Source organism: Phocoena sinus, chromosome 3, assembly GCF_008692025.1.
Source record: "Phocoena sinus isolate mPhoSin1 chromosome 3, mPhoSin1.pri, whole genome shotgun sequence".
NCBI classification, from domain to species: domain Eukaryota; kingdom Metazoa; phylum Chordata; class Mammalia; order Artiodactyla; family Phocoenidae; genus Phocoena; species Phocoena sinus.
The window spans coordinates 88416810-88426006 of NC_045765.1; the positions used below are offsets into that span (position 1 = coordinate 88416810).

General features: G+C 38.8%; 1 pseudogene; it reads left to right on the forward strand.

The window, feature by feature from the left end:
• Positions 1-252: 252 nt before the first annotated feature.
• On the forward strand, positions 253-3930 carry LOC116751060 (annotated as a pseudogene).
• The last annotated feature ends 5267 nt before the right edge of the window (positions 3931-9197 follow it).

Consider the following 9197-nt stretch of genomic DNA (forward strand, 5'->3'; position numbering starts at 1 on the left):
CAGGGAAGATCCCACATGCCGCGGAGCGGGCTCGCTGAGCCTATGCTCTGCAATGGGAGAGGCCACAACAGTGAGGGGCCCACGTACTGCAAAAAAAAAAAAAAAAAAAGTAATTTCCAGAAATTTTAATCTCTCTCAAACTGCTGAGGATAACCTGGCTTATTTTATATGGTACACAAATAAACATTTTGTGCATTTATTTTAATGGCAGCTGGAAATACAGAGCTAGCACACAAACTAGCACACAAATCAATGGACAATCACATGCTGGGCACAAGGACTTGGCTGCAATCCCCCAGGACAAGGCCATCTTGGATATGGGGTGGCCTAACCTCACAATCTACAAGTCCCACTTTACCTTCCCTCATGGAACACATGTAGCTGCCCAGAAGCCAGGAGCTCACTGTCACTCAAATCTATACCCCCCTACCATCTCCATCACCCTGGAGGTGTGGGCAGAGAGGTGGTTTCCTGGAACCAACTCTCAGATTTTAGCCCCAAGAACCAGCCTCTACCATTTCCATCATCCCAAGACCACCTGCCCAGATTCCAACATCTACAAGAAGTTACTAATCTACAAACAGAGAGAGTTCACAGGAGGCAGCCCTCAGAGCAAGGCTTTCATTGAGGAACCATCACTAAGTCACCCAAGTTCCCTGTATCCCAGCCTCCTGACTCCAACCAGATGGCCAAGATCGAAACTGACTACTGGTCTGCCTCCCATGACTCTTCACTGTGGAGACAGAATGGAGGAAGCAGAAGGCATCTCAGGGACTTCCCTAGTGGTGCAGTGGTTAAGAATCCGCCTGCCAATGCAGGGGACATGGGTTCGATCCCTGGTCTGGGAAGATCCCACACGCCATGGAGCAACTAAGCCTGTGTGCCATAACTACTGAGACTGCACTCTAGAGCCTGCAAGCCACAACTACTGAGACCACACGCCACAACTACTGAAGCCCACACGCCTAGAGCCTGTGCTCCACAAGAGAAGCCACCGCAAAGAGAAGCACGCACACTGCAACAAAGAGTAGAGCCCGCTCACCCCAACTAGAGAAAGCCTGTGCAGCAACAAAGACCCAATGCAGCCAAAAATAAATAAATAAATAAATTTTTAAAAATTAATAAATAAATAAAGTGTTTTGTTCTGTTTTGTTTTAAAAAGGCATCTCACAGGGAGGCAGATGAAGGGAAGGAAGAGGAGGGTGATGGTGACTCCAGAGAAGAAATGGCACTCAAGGAAGCATCAGAGAGAGAAACTCAGTAAGGTGATGTCCAAGTTGGGAAAGATGGTCTTGAAAGAAGAGATGGAAAAGTCATTGCCTATCCAGAGAGAACCAGTCCCTACTGGACTGGACACACTTTCATACTTCCTTACACCATGGAAAGTCTAATTGTTCTCTCTTTGCCTATGGCAGGACCACCCTGAGCTTACTATACTTCTCAGACTTCAGCCCATGGGGAGTGAGAATGGAAGCTCACACCTTGCTGATCTGTCCCTATGAAATGCTGGTGGCGACCAGTAAGGGGCAAACGAAGTTGCCTCCAGGCTTGACAGGCATTTGTCAGCCAAGGACTTCTCAAGGGTATTTTCCATGTCTTCTGCAGCCCTGGGGTTGTGGGACATGGACTTCCTTCCCCAAAATGAGGGAGCAGTCCTTTCTCTCATCCCTGGTCCTCACTGGATGTGGCAAACCCAGCCTGGACTCAAGCACACACAGAGTAAATGTTTGTGACCTCTCCCTGCCTCCATCCCCACATGAAGCTTCCCAGAAGAAATTAAGGAAAAATAAATATGGTACTTAAGAGGTCAGACCTGTCAGCTGTCTTGACCAATGGGTGGGTAGATCCTCCAGCCCTGGAAGGAGGAGGGTGAGAGTGGGAAGCAGCCAGGCAGGCAGGGAAAGCTCCAGGATCCCGTGTGTACCCAAGCACTCCTCCTCACTTCACCTTTTACAGCTCCCCCATCACCCTGACCTCCAGTCTCTTTGACTCTAGCAAAAGCAGGCTCCAGCTCAGGGAGATCTCAAACAGGGAGGCCGCCCTGCCCTCTATCTAGTTCACCTTGTCCTCTACTTGCGACCCCCAAGCTTCAAAGACTCTTGCTCCAAACCTGTGGCTTCCCCTAAAACCTTGGCTTAGAGTGGAGATGTCACCAAAACAAAATCCTTGACCACCATTAGCCTCCAGGCGAAGTCAGCTAGAACTCTACCTTCTAGTACCAACCCAAATCCTGGGCAGAACCCAGGCCTTCAAACTCCCTTGGATGGGATCAACAGGCTAGGCTACAGGAGCATTTCTGAATGTCCTGGCTACCAGGTCCTGCTCCTACCCATACCTAAAGAATGTAACTTCTTGGAGCACCACCCCCTCACACTGCATTTCTCACCTAACTCTCTGCCCTACCTTAATCATCCCAGCTTTTCCTCTTTACAAATACATATTTATATATAATTTTTATATATAGATGTAAATAGGTATAGATATATCTGTCTATTTCTGGGTCTGGGTTCTATTGCCCAGAGCCTGGGCACGATGCATGCAATAATGCTGGGGAGGGGGGACTCTGCTTGGAATTAAAGGTTCCATTGGGTCCCCCCCCCAAAAAAGATACATGTATATAAATATCATTAAGTGAACATTCTATTATTGCCAATATTTAAGTGAAAGTAAAATAAGACCCATTGAGAAAGGGTGGAGTTGAAATGTGTGTGTGTGTAAAGAGAGAGAGACAGACAGAGATAGGGAATCCAAGTATAAGTGATACATAGAAAAGGCAAAAATATGAAGGTAGCTTTTTTCCTGCCTTCAGACTTTAACTGAAACATCAACTCATCCTAAGTCTTGAGCCTGCTGGCCTCTGGACTAGAACTATATATTCTCAGCTCTCCTGGGTCTCCAGCTGGCCGAATCACCCTGCAGATCTTGGAACTCGCTAGCCTCCATAATCATGAGCCTGTTCCTCAATTCTTTATAATAAACATCTTTCTAGAAAGATAGATAAACAAAAATGTCGGAAACAGATGTTGTATTGTGCCATTATGCGTGAATGCGCACGCAAGCGTGCACACACACACACACGCACACACACACATATTCTGTTTCTCTACAGTACCCCAACTGAGACACTGTTATATAAGAGGACTGAGGATAATATCTGCATTCTAACATGAGGACCAAGAGAGCAGTTCATGTTTCTATCTGGTGATGGAAACAACATAAAAAGAATAGTTATCTCCCAGCATAACGATGCATTTGATAACACCTGCACATTTTTATTAAATGCTTACCTGAAAAAAAATTATTATTAAGGTTAGCCAAAAGTTAAGTGAGTCTCATTAATAATTGTATTTTTAATTTCCTCCTCACCAAATGATTTATTTTCATGTGCTTCTAATCGTGAGAGTGCACTTTAATATAGCTATAGAGTGTAGCCCTGAAGACATGGCCCATTTACCATTGTGCAGTAATATAAAAGCAATGGCAGCTAGTCATACAGGTGTTTTCAATTTCCATCGTACATGGTATACAGCCCTTGGTTCAGTGGATAATCCAACTGTAAACAGTGACTCATTGTTAACAACTCTGGGAAATAGGATTAACAATTTCTAATTTCAAAGTAAACCTATTTCATTTTTGTCCTGCAAATAAAAACAATGTGTTCAGAGATTTAGCTTTTCAGATTTCAGAGCTTCCCAGAAACAAAAATGTTGCAAACAAATTTTTTATTGTACCAATGCCATTATTGGAAACCACTGAGTATATGTTCTTAATAGCTTTTTAACAGTTTGGTACCAAAATAATGATGATGATGATGATGACGATGATGACGATGACGACGACGATGATGATAGTAATAATAAAAATAAATTGAAGTTCAATCAGATGAAACAAAATGTTTTTGAATTGAAAAAAATTTCATTGAATCTCTGAAAACTAAAACTCTTGTAAGTATCTACTACTCAATGTAATCAGGAGAAAAATAAAAAGCTTACTTAATATTAGAAAGCTTAGTTTCCAAAATGAAAGTTTTAGGTTAAATTTTAGGAATCTGGTGTGCCTTAGAACACAGTTAAATTGAATCAATAATCTTGTAATTTTTGTGACTTGTTTATTATACCATTCTAAAACCTATTTTCCTCTACCTTATCTGTGAATTCCTTTAGTAGAATATTGCCTCAATTGAAATCTATACCTCTACACTGAGTTATAGACTCTTCTCAACTCCCCATTCCGAAGAATAGAGGATGGTGGCTTTATTCTGCTTTTAGAATACAAAAGTGTCACTGTGTAAGGCCATAGGGTCTCTGTCAATAACACTCATGCCTGGCTTTTTAAAAATGTTCATGCTTGAACCCTACACTCAGGGATTTCTCTAATTGGTTTGAAACTGCTAATCTGTGTTTTTTAAGCTCTCCAGATATTTACATATTATACAGCTATAGTGGGAAACACTAGCCTGGATTAACCAAGGAAGGGTTACTTCAAAAGGAAGCGTGAGGCTTTGTAACTGGGAATTAAACCCACAATATTTATTGTCCAAGTTTGTAGCAAGAAAATTGTACTGAATCCAAAGGGCGAATATGATCAATCAAGAGACAGAATAAAGTTAGTGGACAGGAAAGTCAATATTGCAGACTGGAGGTTTTTGTGGAACAGTTTTTATGACTTGTGATCATTAGCAGAAAGTAGGTTCAGGAGATAACTTGAATAACCCATTCCAAGCTGAAAAAACTAAGACTAAATATCTTCCTAACTCCTCCTGTGTGAAACTTGACTACCTGTCTAGCCAAAGAAATTATACTATCCTAACAGTACAAGTTACATTTTTTCCATTGAAGTCATTAATCATCGACCAACTTGTTCACATCATTCTGAGATGGGTAAATAACTCTCTAATGTGAGATTAGAGAAGGTCTGTGTCATTTATAAGTTTATGGTAGAAAGAAGTTAAAAATCAGAGCTCCACATTCATGACTGACCAATTCTACTCACCTTTAAAATCCCACTCACCTTACAAATTTGTGAAGTATTTTTACATATCTACTCTCGATGGATTTTGGAAGCCACTAGAATTCATTCATCAATCTTTTATTCTGTATTAGCTATATTTGGTAGGTACTACGCAAGGCACTTGACACTCCGAAAAAGATATAATCCTTGTCCTCAGAGATCTGGCATTCTCATAAACTAGATAAAAGTTCTGCAGCTATTAAAATATATTTACAATACTGCATAATTAGTGATATGTTGGAAGATAAGACCAAGGTGCGCGGAGGACAAGAACAAAAGAATTTAACAACTGTGGTTGAGAGTGGATTGCTGAAGACCATCAAAATGCTTTTGAAAGGAAATTATATTTATAGTAATTCTTGAAGCAAAGAAGAAGAGGGTTAAGTCCCTATAATGCAAAGCCACAGAAAACTCAAAGAACATCATTATGGTATGGTCCAAAGAGGAGCTGCATGTAGGGAATGACGTGGGGAAAATAGGACAAGACTAAAAGATGGCCTTTTCTTTTATACCCGAAATAGTTTGAATTCTATCTTGAAAGTAATGGAAAACAATTTGAAGATATCACACAAGAGTGTGAACAATCAGATCTTTAAGAATTAAAAGAAGCTAAATGAGAGGCAGAAACATTAGCTATAAGACTATTAAAATAATAACAGCTGAAAATTACGCTGGACAGAGCTAAGATAGCTAAGATAGAATCTGTAAGTGCAGAAAGAACAGAATTCATTGAAGAGGTATTTAGGAATTGACAGGATTTAGTGAACAGTAGGGAAGAGGAGGGCTGGAACAATATAGCATGACTCCCAGTTTTTAGCTTATGAAATCAAGTCAAACTGAAGTGCCATTTACTAATGGGATAAAATGAAACAACTGATTTAGGACACAGAAAACTGAGGTGCCACTGGGCAGCCAACAGGAGCTGTCTTAGAACTGTTGGAGATATGCCATGATGCCTGCAAGTGAGTTGTCCTTCAAATCAGTATTGTGGAGTTATCAATTTAAACTATTTCTTTGTTATAGCCATGGGTCTTCTCAGAAACACAGTTCCCAGTTTCTCCTTTCTGATACAGGGGAGACCATAGAAACAGTTGATGTCAATATTGAGGTGACAGAAAATCTGGCAGAATTCACACATTTGTCACCCAATATGTTTTTAAGATAGTAGGGCTTTGGATAAAACCATGAAAAACACTGAAACATGGAGTATGGTGGAGGATATAGGTACAAAAAGGAGGCTAAGAAAGCTCAGAAAAATAGAAGGAAAACAAAGAAGCCAAGAAAGGAAAGCATTTCAATGAGAAGAAAAATTAAATAGTCAATCCTACTATCTAATACCACTCAGAAATTAATTATATGAGAACTATAAATAACTCATTCAATTTTGCAATTAGAAGATTTGGGCAACTTTCGCAAAAGTAGTTTTGTTGATTTCCAGAAGTGATATTCTAATTACAGTAAGCTGCATATAAGAGGCATGCATATGAAGTAGAGATATTCTTTCTCTACTTCTTTGGTTGTCAATGGACAGAACGATATGATGTAATGCCTGCAATAATATACGAGACTGAGTTCTGGATTTATTAATTGTGTTTGGTTGCAGAGATGAAAGTTTGCTGAAAGGAGTCAGTACAGTAAGAAACATTCAAGTTATGAGATTCAATCATGATATTTGATGAAGTGCCTGAGGAAATGGGGATGATGTGGGACCCATGGCAAAGTAGGAAGGATATTTTTTAAGAAAAAAATGACTGCTTCTTATGAGAAGAGAGGAAAAAAGGCTAGAGTATATACAGATATTTTTCAGGTGAAAGGCTGAGAAACTAGAAGAATCCTCCTAGTCTAATCTACTCTGTTTTCACCATTAATTTCAAGGCACAGTCTACTTCTGGGAGTCAAAGAATAGGAGTAGTTTAGGGAATTTGAGAAGGGTTGTGGGAGCTTAGAATAATAATGCATGGAAGAGAGACTGATGAAAAGCTTAAAAGATTTCCAGGAAGATTTAAGTACCCAATTGAAGCTAGAAGCTGTAAATCTGCTTTCTCCAATACCCCCATAGTTATGTGATTTCCTTTACCAGTGCTCAGTTGCCTGGACATAGTAAACGGATAATCCAGGTTGACAACTGTGCCTCGAAGTGCAGCAAGAGAGAAAGACGTGGAGCCAAAGCTGTTGAAGTTATCGGAGGAAGAAGGACTAAGAGAAAGTTTCAAGATTAAATGCAGAGGAAAATGAAATCAGGATGGAGAAATAGAAAGCTGAAGAATCAAGGAACTAAAAGTTATCTTAAATTTAATGCATGGATATAGTGAAGAAAAGGGACTGAAAGTTGGAAAGGTATATTCAGTAAGTAGACTGCTGTAACTTACTGTTGCATAATACAGCAATTATTTTGTTTTGTACCTTCATCTTCTACTACCATGCCTGGCACTCAGTAAATGTTTGTCAAATTAAACTTATTTTGAGAAAAATAGAAAAAAAACATTTTTTAAAAAAATTGAGAGATGAACCATACAGTGTTCTATGTTGTAAAATATTTTCCTCATATAGACAGAACATAATCCTATATCCAAGTTAGTAAACTACTAAAAGCAATAGTAAGCACTAAGCCTTCAATGTCAAGTTAAAACTCGGAGGATGTGATTCAAATACCCTGACCTTAGATTAGTAAATTCTAATTTTAAAACTAGATGAGTCATCCTGTTTATAGGATATTTTAAGTAAAGACTGCATCCCATGAAGAAGAGAACCCCTATTATTAGAGCCTAAAACTAACACAGAGCAAATACAGCAAATTATACACAATTTTTGTTGTTGGCTTTTTTCCACAGAAAAGTAAATCAGTTACAGGAATTTGACTTCACTCTGCTGAAGAAACTGATCCTAGGGATATATATATTGACAATCACTTGTAAGAATTTCTACTATTCTCATTTTAGAGGAAAAAAGTCCTTAGATATCACTAACCCAAGCGCTTCATTATACAGCACAAAGAGCAAGTCCTGTAAAGGTTATGTGTTTGCAACAGCACATGGAGAGTTAGCCACTGCACTGTAACCAGGATGAAACTCTTCCACTAGAGTGAAAATCACTGGAATAGTAAAGAATCTCCCTAGCTTATCTATGTAAGTATGTATATCAGGGAAACTGAGTAAAATAGCCATGATTTCAATAAAAGGGATTATTTTCCGTCTACCCTTTACAAAAGTACTGCGGGCTACAAATCCTTCTTGTACATTCTTTGTGTGTGTGGCAAATGAGCAAAAGAAAAGTTCAAATAGGCCATAATACACACACACATGTATGCACACATATACAAACAGATACAGAGACAGGGAGACAAAACAGAGAAGAGTGACAAAGAGAGGAAGAAGATATGATGAAAATGTATCATTTAGAAATGGAAGTTTCTCTCCTTGGATAATTAGAAACAGCCCATATTCACCTACCTTTTTAAAAAATCCCTTATGTGTTTTACTAAAATGATAATTAGCTGTATTTTACATTTTGGTTGAGACATATTGTATATTATTTGCAGTGTAGTTCTGGTCTCAAGAGGAAAATAGATAATCAGGAGAATATTTTTCGATGTCTCCTCTCTGTAAAGATTTACTGAGTTGTCTCTAATATACACTGACAGCCTCTGCATTAAAATTAGAGGAAAGTAGACATCGATATTGTCAAGCTAAAAAAAAAAAAAACTCTCTCATTTTCATTCTACTAAAATAAATCAGGTCCATATCTTTTAATATTTTATTAGAATTGTTCATTTCTGAAGGTCAAGAGCAAAAGGACTTTTCAAAGTTTAAAAAAGATTCAAAAACGGTGGCTGCTAATTGATAGTCTCCAGACACCAACAGAAGGCTGGACTAGCAGCTTAAAAGCCATATTAATTTCCTTGCTGAAGCTGCTGGTGTTACTTACCAATGTAACTTAACTTTGATATATCCTATATTACAGTTATTTGTTTGCAAACAACAGAAACCTATTCTAGATAACTTAAATAAAAAGAAATTTATTAGAAGGATATCAGGGTGTTACTAAATGCATGGAGTTCTAATCCTGGAAAAACCAAGATTAGAAACAAAGCAAGAACCCACTGGAACTGCTTTGCTGAAAGGGAAAAACTGATGAAATAATTGAGCTCTAGCTATTTCTTCCATCCTGTTTCATTCCACTGGAGATTT